The following is a 9200-nucleotide window of genomic DNA, read 5'->3' on the forward strand; positions in this document are numbered from 1 at the left end:
AGGAAACAAATCCTGCATTGCTTTCTGTGCCCAAACACCTGGGAGTCAAAATCAGTCTGTTCAGCCACAATAGAAATGAATGACCCCGAGGAGATGTCACCTTTGAATTGAGGGATAACTTCTGTTGACTATGACAAATACTCTAACTAACTTTTGTGTCTTTCACATCCTCAAATGTGAATACAAAAGGATTTTTAATGTAGAAATTGAGGCATTGACCACTAATTACTAGAGGTTGTCAGCGGTGAAGCAATGATTCTCACTGTTGATCTTGAAGGCAGTTTTGCAGAAGGATCTGATGATCTCTATGATGAGAATTTGAACTTTATACTCCTGCAGTGATACTGCATTGATTGCTGCATTTTTGCCAAGTAGGAAATTGCAGTGATGTCATCAATCTGTTCAAGCATCCAATCACATGATTGGATCTTCGCAGACACCCAAACTGGAAGGGAAAAACAAGAAAATAAAATCTCTTTAAAATCTTTGATCTATTACAAAATGGAAATTAAGACATATACATGTGGTGAGGGGAGAAGCTGCAATATTCTTTTCTAAAGATTATTAAAATTTGTTGTTTAAAATTGTACCAATTAGTCAAATGAAGAGACTAAATAATGTCATGAAATAGCATTATTCAGTCAAAGCCAAAACAGCAATTATTATTATTTACATCACCAGTAAGTTCCACCTAAAGGAACAAAATGCAGTCTTTAAGAAATTCCTACAGCATTTTAGCAGCAGGAAAGATAAAATTTTCCCTGATGTCAATGGGAGGTCTTTAGCTCTGGGATTGTCAGTGTTACTTTTGCAGAGTGCTGAATAACAAACAACAATCAAAGATTTCCATACAAAATCCTACATTTACAGTATACTTCACAAGGGACGATGACAATGAACATAGAACAGTTTGCCATCACTAGTTGTTGCCCTAAATGATACAGGACCCATTTGACATCATGAAAACAAGAGACCACTATGTATCAAAATTGGTTTTATTTTTAAAAAAGGACTATATTTGTTGCTGTAGCTGATTTTGTGACATAATGATCTCCATAATGCACCATACTTTTGATTCCACCACATTTGAACTCTTTTGGCCTCCAGCATTACTCACCATTTCTTCGAAAAATGAAGATGGAAAGACTGGTACATTGAAGCCACGTAGTCAGTCTGAAGCCTAAAGTCATAAGGTGCATGGTTTAGTCTGAATGAGAGAAAATTGGAACTACATGTTGACTTAGAATGATATTCACATTGAGGGGAAAGATGGGTTCAGTCATAAAGGCTGGGTGAATCCAAAAATTAACTTCCATATTTGTCATGTCATTGCCTGTCAGCTTGTGAATTCCTTGTTTTTTCTATCTTCATGCATGTACCTTGGAGGCCAGCATTTGTAGGCTGCTTATAAATATTAATAATTCATCCTGCTTGCTATGCTTTAGTGGCCTTTCAGATACAGCTGAGAGTTTTCTTGATGTATCAAAAGCCTGCATCTTTGACTTAGTTTGAAAATTGAAGACGTTTTGTTAAGATGTGGTTACACGGAGAAATCAAAAAAATTGTTCCCTCTGGAGTTTATTGGCTATGCAGTTAAACATACACTAACATTGTATAATTTTCTTTAATTTTTAAAGCAATAGACTTACAAGTTTTAATGGAAACTATAGAAAACTCAAAATATGCAGCAGTCTATCACAATCTGGGAACTGTATTTTCACTGATTTGATCATCCAGCTAAAATTGTGAGTTCAGACCATAATTACAAATACTCCTTGTATCATGAAGCTACCAAAATGTTTTAATACATTCTTCACTGTTTAAATGAGGTAAAGTTACAAATTTTGACTGATTTAGTTTACCATTCTGAATGCTTCATTTGCAATTCACACAGCTCACAACATATTCAGGCTTTGGGGCTAGCTAACAGTCACATTATAATCCTATTTAATGAATTGACTAGATGTGCTGACATAGGCTTCTTCAAGCCTTTCTTTAATATTCAATATAGTGCCCTAAGTATCACTTACAGCAATTTCCATTTCTCAAAAGCCGTATCTGTTAAGCCAATAAACTACCTTAATGATTTTCCACTATGTGGAGAAGCTGGTGTTGGACTGGGGTGAGCAAAGCTAAAAATCACACAGCACCAGTTTATAGTCCAACAGGTCTATTTGGAAGCACTAGCTTTCAGAAGCATGGCTCCTTCATCAGGTAGAATTTTCACTAGCATTTATGAGTATTTTTCTGTTTAAATCCTTGAAACTAATGAACTAGGCTTGTTATCTATTAAACTTAAAAATCTAATGTTTGGTCTTTTCCTTTATACAGTCCATTTGAATAAATGTTAAATTCCAATTTACAAACTACAAACTTTATTCTGGATAGTGAAAGATATGACTAAACATCAGACTTTGTTCTGTGTGCATGTCTGTGTCATTGATTAAAAATAATTATCGGGCTCTGTGGTAGAGAGGTGGAATGCCTACCTTTGGGGAAGGTTCAACTTGCATTTGTCTTAGAGATGTGTCATAATGTATACAAGATCTTATGGTGCAGTCAGTGTAGCTCTACTTCCTAGACAGAAAATCTGGGTTCAGTTCCCACTTGCCCTGGATGTGTGCCATAACATGTCCCAACAGGACAGCATGGTGGCTCAGTGGTTAGTACTGCTGCCTCACAATACCAGGGATCAGTGTTCCATTCCAGCATCGTGTGAATGTCTGTGTGGAGTTTGCACATTCTTCCCGGGTCTGTGTGGGTTTTCTCCCACAGTCAAAAGATGTGCAACTTAGATGGATTGGACATTCTTCCCGGGTCTGTGTGGGTTTTCTCCCACAGTCAAAAGATGTGCAACTTAGATGGATTGGACATTGTAAATTGCCCATAGTGTCCAGGGATGTGTAGATTAGGTGAATTAGCCATGGGAAATGCAAGGTTACAGGGACACATGAGTTTGGGTGGCATTCTCTTCAGAGAGTCGGTGTTAACTTGTTGGGCTGAATGGCCTGTTTCCATACTGTAGATTGATTAAAATATCTAAAAACAAACTGTCATCCAATTTAAATAGGGCTCTTGTGGTGCAGTGCTGGTGTCCCCATATCAGAGCCAGGAGATTTAGTTTTAAGTGTACATTCATAAACATAAGACTATTTAAAGACAAAGCTGGACAAGTTACCACTCTCATTGTCATGCCATCTTAGAACCCCATCTAAGGGAGAGTTATTCTTTCCTCAATGCCCCCTATCGCCTAACGTCCTCTCATTGTTCAACAAGGGGTCACCACATACCGGAAAACCTTAAAGTACTTGAAAACCTTTGCTTTAATTTAGCAATAGCAAAAGTGAAGAAAAAACAAACTGTAGCTGCATTTGTCTCTGGGAACAGATAAAAACCACTTGCCTTTTGTACAACAACAAACATATGTAAATGAATGATCATTGCACCCACTTATCATCTACTGGAACCAGGTGTCATTAAGTCTTGAACTGAAAAATGTGTTGCTGGAAAAGTGTAGCAGGTCAGGCAGCAACCAAGGAGCAGAAGAATCGATGTTTTGGGCATAAGCCCTTCTTCAGTCTTGTCTGGCTTGTACTCAGTGCCGTGCTCTATCATGCAGGAAGTGATGTTCCTCCTGCTCAATGTTCTTACCTTCCTCTTTGAAAGACTCTCCTAGTTATTTAGTGTCCATCAAATCCCATCATTGTCTGCTCCAGTTATGTAAGATACAGGATACAATGATTATGGGCTGTATTGCAAAGTCAACTCCTGTTGGTGCAAGCATTAGGATCTATGTTCACCAATCTATCATCTGCTTTTGATGATCCTGTTCAAATAATTGACTGCATTGTATCTACACTCAGCCTCCATCATTGTGTTGCATGACAGGAAGTCAACAGCATTAGTTTCAGAGGGCAGCTGTTGGCTCCCAGTAAACATCTTTGCATGGCATCTAGGTCTTGACAGTTTAGCATACAGTGGGACATGGAGTACTTCAATAAAGAGAGCAAAGCAATGCTGTTCTTTGTCACAGGAAACTTATTCTAATGGATGTGGTACAAACAATGTCATGCAAGTATAATAGGAGTTTATAAGTGCCATATGATTAATGACACATTGATCCTCAACCCCATTTAATCCAAGAAAGGCAGCATTGCCTCCAAGGATATGTGAGCAAATATGTACAGTTAAAAATGAGAGGAAATTAATTCCACACCCTTTTGCAGTCTTTGATCTTGTGCTGATCTTATAAATTGTGACCAAAAAAACAAAGAACAGTGCAGCACAAGAACAGACTCTTTGGCACTCCAAGCCTGCGCTGACACATCTTGCCCTTCAATATTAAAACTGTCTTAACTTACAAGATCCGTATCCCTCCATTCCCTTTTTATTCATATATTCGTCTAGGTACTTCTTGAATACTGCTTTGTGTCTGCTTCTACCACCTTCTCTGGCAGTGCATTCCAGATACTCACCACCCTTCATGTGAAAAACTTGCCTCGCAAATCTCTTTTGAACATACCCAACACATCTTGAACCGATGTCCCCTCGTAATTGACACCTCCACCAAAGGGAAAAAAGACCTCACGCTTTCCACTCTATCCATGTGATTCACAATCTTATAAACTTCTACCAGGTTGCCCCTCAACCTTCTGTGTTCCAGTGAAAACAAGCCCAGTCTATCCAACCTTTCTTCATTGCTAAAATGCCCCATACCAGACAATATCCTGGTAACCCATTTCTGTACTGTCTCCAAAGCACCCAAATCTTTCTAGTAGTGTGGTGACCAGAACTGTATGCAATATTCCAAGTGTGACCTACCTACAGTTCTATGTAGCTGCAGCTTAACTTGTCTATTCTTATATTCAATACTTCTTCTAATGAAGGCAAGCATGCCATAGGGCCATTTTTATACCTTATCTACCTACGCTGCCTCCTTCAGTGATCTGTGGACCTGTACACCCAGATCCCTCTACACATCAAAGATTGTCTACATCACAGAGATGACTATCTTCAATCTGAAATGTTCAATGACATGGTCAAGGTTGTTTGTGGCCAGGGTATGTATCCCATGAGTTTCACAGACATGGTGCTATAATTACAAATGAATTCAACTTGCACTATGTAAGTGCTTGCTTAATAGAATTGCCCTTTGAGGCACCTCATGTCACTGACAAGTGGAACACATTGCTCCAAGTCTCCACACAGCCGTTTTCCATTTTCAGGGTACATCCATGATTCATATGAGAATGGAAGGCAATGCCGGACATGTTTGTCACACTGTGCCACTGGGTCAGCCTGGTAACCAAGGTCCCATCCCAACCCCATATCTCCATGTTCTTTTCTTCTTTGCATGCTCTCTTAATTCCATCAGTACTCAGATTCTACACATTCCCACACACATCTCTTTGAATTATGACTTCATCTCTCAACATTTCCCCCACAGATTCATTATGCCAACTGATCCTCTGTCAGAGTCAGGGTGGTCGCAATCATTGATGATCTCTCCCTAACCCATGTGCTCCAATGCATTATTATCTCCAATATTGGGTCTCCTGAAGTTCAGTGAAATAACTCCACAGAAGCCAGTATCCTGTCATCCTTTACTTACATGTGAAAAATCCTTGAAACTGATCCAGCTTCTTCACAGGCAGCTCTCAAAGTGCACAGAACCTCTCACAGTCCTGTTTATATCAGTCATCCAGGCCTTACCAATGTCCTGTACAACAAAAACATGATATTCCAACAGCACAATAAACGTCAATGGGTGTCATCAGGGGCTGCTGCTATGGTAGGTAAGTTGGGGAAGTTAATTCTGATGATTGGAGGTAGCATGCTGGATGTAGTGATTGTAATGAGGTCAGCCAAGTTGATTTCATAGAATGTGGGTTGCCTGATTGGACCAGATTTGTTGTTCCTGTAACAAAAGTGGTATTCAAGAATCCATCAGACATCAGTTGTAGCTCACTCATTACGTACAATTGTTCTCAGATTCTAACATTCTAAGCATTTATGCAGCATGTTTCTGGTGATCCTCATGTAAGATGGCGTGTGACAACTTTCCAGACATTTTCCAATCAACCTGTTCACAGATGTTAACACACATCTCTGGAGCACCTGGAATACTTTTGTGTCACAAGAGTCCTCAAAGCACACTTTTACTTATGCACAGTCAAACATAGATCAGACACGTAAGACATTTATTACTTCAGATCATATGCTATGATGCAGTAACAATATCATGAGCGTGTCTCTTAAAGTTTGTCTGACATTCTGACCATGAGCCTTTGTTCCTAAGTCAGTGTAACTCCCAGCTCCACAAATCTGACCTGGGAAAAGTGTCCCAGAAAGATTGCCTTGGTCACATGCTACTTTTTTGAAGGTATGAAGCAAAACAGTAAAACCAAGTCCAGCCTTAACCCTTTGCACTGTCTTTCTCCATCCATGCCAACCTATATCACCCCATGCCATCCAAACAACTCCATACCCTCTCTGGCAACCTATGCCTCTGCACCAACCCCTGCATGAATCCAATCACCTCCAAGCCAACCTATGATATCCACCAATTCCAATGAGAGCTCGATACTGATAATGAATATGAGCCCTTTTTAAACAAAGCTATGCCTGCATTTAGGAGAAAGTGAGGACTGCAGATGCTAGAGATCAGAGCTGAAAATGTGTTGCTGGAAAAGCGCAGCAGGTCAGGCAGCATCCAAGGAGCAGGAAAATCGACGTTTCTTTTTGTTTATAATTCTTAGAGGGCTAGATGGGATACATGCTGAGAGTCTGGGTGTGATTTTGAATTGTTGGGGTGAGCAATCACTACAACACCATGCCAGTTTCTAATGCCTGCAATTAATCATCTGAAAAGGCACATAAATTCACTGGGGCCATTATAAAGCAGGCCAATGGGACCAATCTGGTTGACAAGTTGGACCAAAGCGTCTGTTTCCATGTTATATAGGACTCCATGACTTGTCAAGATTGTCAAGAGCTCAGAGAGATGAAAAATGCTGCTTATTACTAATCTAAACTTTTGGGGAGATGAAACAGGAAGGAGTACAAAACAGGAAATCAGATTTAAAAAGTTATTGCTACAGTCAGATGGTGATCCATAGATTGCCCAAAGAGAAAAACTGATTAACATCTTGAGTATACATCTTCTAAGAATAATAAAACTTCTATTTACAGATCACCTTTATTGTGGTGAGACTTTATAAACAAGTGTGAGGAAAGTTGCTCACTAAGTCAAAACAGAAAAGGAAGAACAGTCATAAAATATGTTTTGCACTTTTTAGAATGTTAGTTATCCTTATCTTTCTCATACGCTAATAAATGTGATACATATTACCAGAATCTTCTACTTTTATTTTGGTCTATATTCATCCCTTTTTTCAATCTACCATGGCAATTAGATGTTGCAAAGACTTGTGCTTTGTTTCTGCTACTAGGATTTTGTGAGGGCTGTTTTCTCTCCTGATTATTAGCTTTTGGCTTTGTTCTGCTAGTAGAGATTGCTCCACATTACATGTCACTGCCAGCTACTCTGATAATTTGTAGTTATGCTGTATGAGAAGAAAATTAATTAGTCACCTAAACAAATTTTAATAACAGCTTTAAGCTTGGGCAGGTTGCTTCTTAAGCCGGCTATGTAACATTCCAAAATCTAAACGCATTTGTTTCACATTTAGAAACTGGCATGGTGTTGTAGTGATTGCTCACCCCAACAATCCAAAATCACACCCAGACTCTCAGCATGTATCCCATCTAGCCCTCTAAGAATTATAAACAAAAAGAACAAAGTACTGTGGATGTTGCAAATCCAAAACAAAAACAAAAACTGCTACAGAAACTCAACAGGTTTGTGGAGGAAAAGAACAAAGTCAACACTTTGGGTGCAGTGATTCTTCTTCAGAATAGTTCTGTGGTGTCCAGGACTGTGCAGGGTGGGTGAGTATGCCACGGTAAAAACCAAAGCAGGATTATGGGAGTGTGAAGGTGGACTGGGTAGGATGCTCTTCAGAGGGTCTGTGCAGACTGGATGGATGTCTTTCTGCAGTATTTCTGCAATCACCTGATGAAGGACCGTCGCTCCGAAAGCTAGTGTGCTTCCAATTAAACCTGTTGGACTATGGTGTTATGTGAGTTTTAACTTTCTGCAGTGTAGGGATTCTATGATTCTTTATGGTATATAGTACTCCATGTGAGGTCTCAGTAAAATCCTGTATAATGGTAGCAAGATTTCCATTTTTTGATTCCAACTTCTGTTAAATAAAGATGAACATATTATTTGCCTTCCTAATTGCTTGTTGTATCTGAATGTTATATTGTTGTTTCATGTATATAGATACCCAAATCCCTCAGAATATCAAAGTTTTCTATTTTTTTCACTTTTTAGAAAATATTTTGCTTTTCCATCCTTCCTATTAAAATTGACAATTTTTTACACCCCATATTATTCTCTATCTCAATTACTCAGTTTTTTCACAGCTTACTGACCCATTTAGCTTTGCATCATCAAGCTGTGGGGTTGGTAGTGTGGCTGAGTGGTCTAAGGCGCTGGACTCAAGTTCCACTCTCAGTTGAGGCGTGGGTTCGAATCCCACCACTGCCAGTGAACACGTCATTCTGGCGGCCCATCCCTTCACTCCCTTGGACTTTCCTTGCTCTCTGAATCATGCGTAGTGTATGGAATGAGCTGCCAGAGGATTTGGTGGAGGCTGGTACAATTGCAACATTTAAGAAGCATTTGGATGTGTATATGAATAGGAAGGGTTTGGAGGGATGTGGGTCGGATGCTGGCAGGTGGGACTAGATTGGGTTTGGACTGAAGGGTCTGTTTCCATGCTGTATGATTCTATGTTTAGGTGAAAAGACCAAGTTTAGTATATCTATATCATCAATTTAGTTAAGAAATATATAGTGCTCCAGCACTGATCCAGATGGCACTTCAGTAGCAATGTTCTGCATTCTTGATAAAAGATCTTTTTATTCCTAATCTGTTTCTATCCATTGTCATCAAATGTATGTAAATTTGTTTCATCTCTGAAATTGTCAACTTAAAACAATTAGGCAAAAGTCAGGACTGCAGATGCTGGAAACCAGAGTTTAGATTAGAGTGGTGCTGGAAAAGCACAGCAGGTCAGGCAGCATCCGAGGAGCAGGAAAATCGACACTTTGGGCAAATGAAGGGAAATGAT

At 39.4% G+C, this 9200-nt stretch overlaps 1 non-coding gene across 1 annotated transcript; it reads left to right on the plus strand.

Moving 5' to 3' along the window:
- Positions 1-8532: 8532 nt before the first annotated feature.
- Positions 8533-8614, plus strand: trnal-caa (transfer RNA leucine (anticodon CAA)). The gene has a single exon. It is a non-coding gene; the product is annotated as a tRNA-Leu (tRNA).
- Positions 8615-9200: the final 586 nt, after the last annotated feature.

The sequence above is a fragment of the Chiloscyllium plagiosum genome, unplaced genomic scaffold (genome assembly GCF_037043375.1).
Source record: "Chiloscyllium plagiosum isolate Xiang-an unplaced genomic scaffold, Cpla_swu_hap1 HiC_scaffold_16, whole genome shotgun sequence".
In the NCBI taxonomy this organism is placed as follows: domain Eukaryota; kingdom Metazoa; phylum Chordata; class Chondrichthyes; order Orectolobiformes; family Hemiscylliidae; genus Chiloscyllium; species Chiloscyllium plagiosum.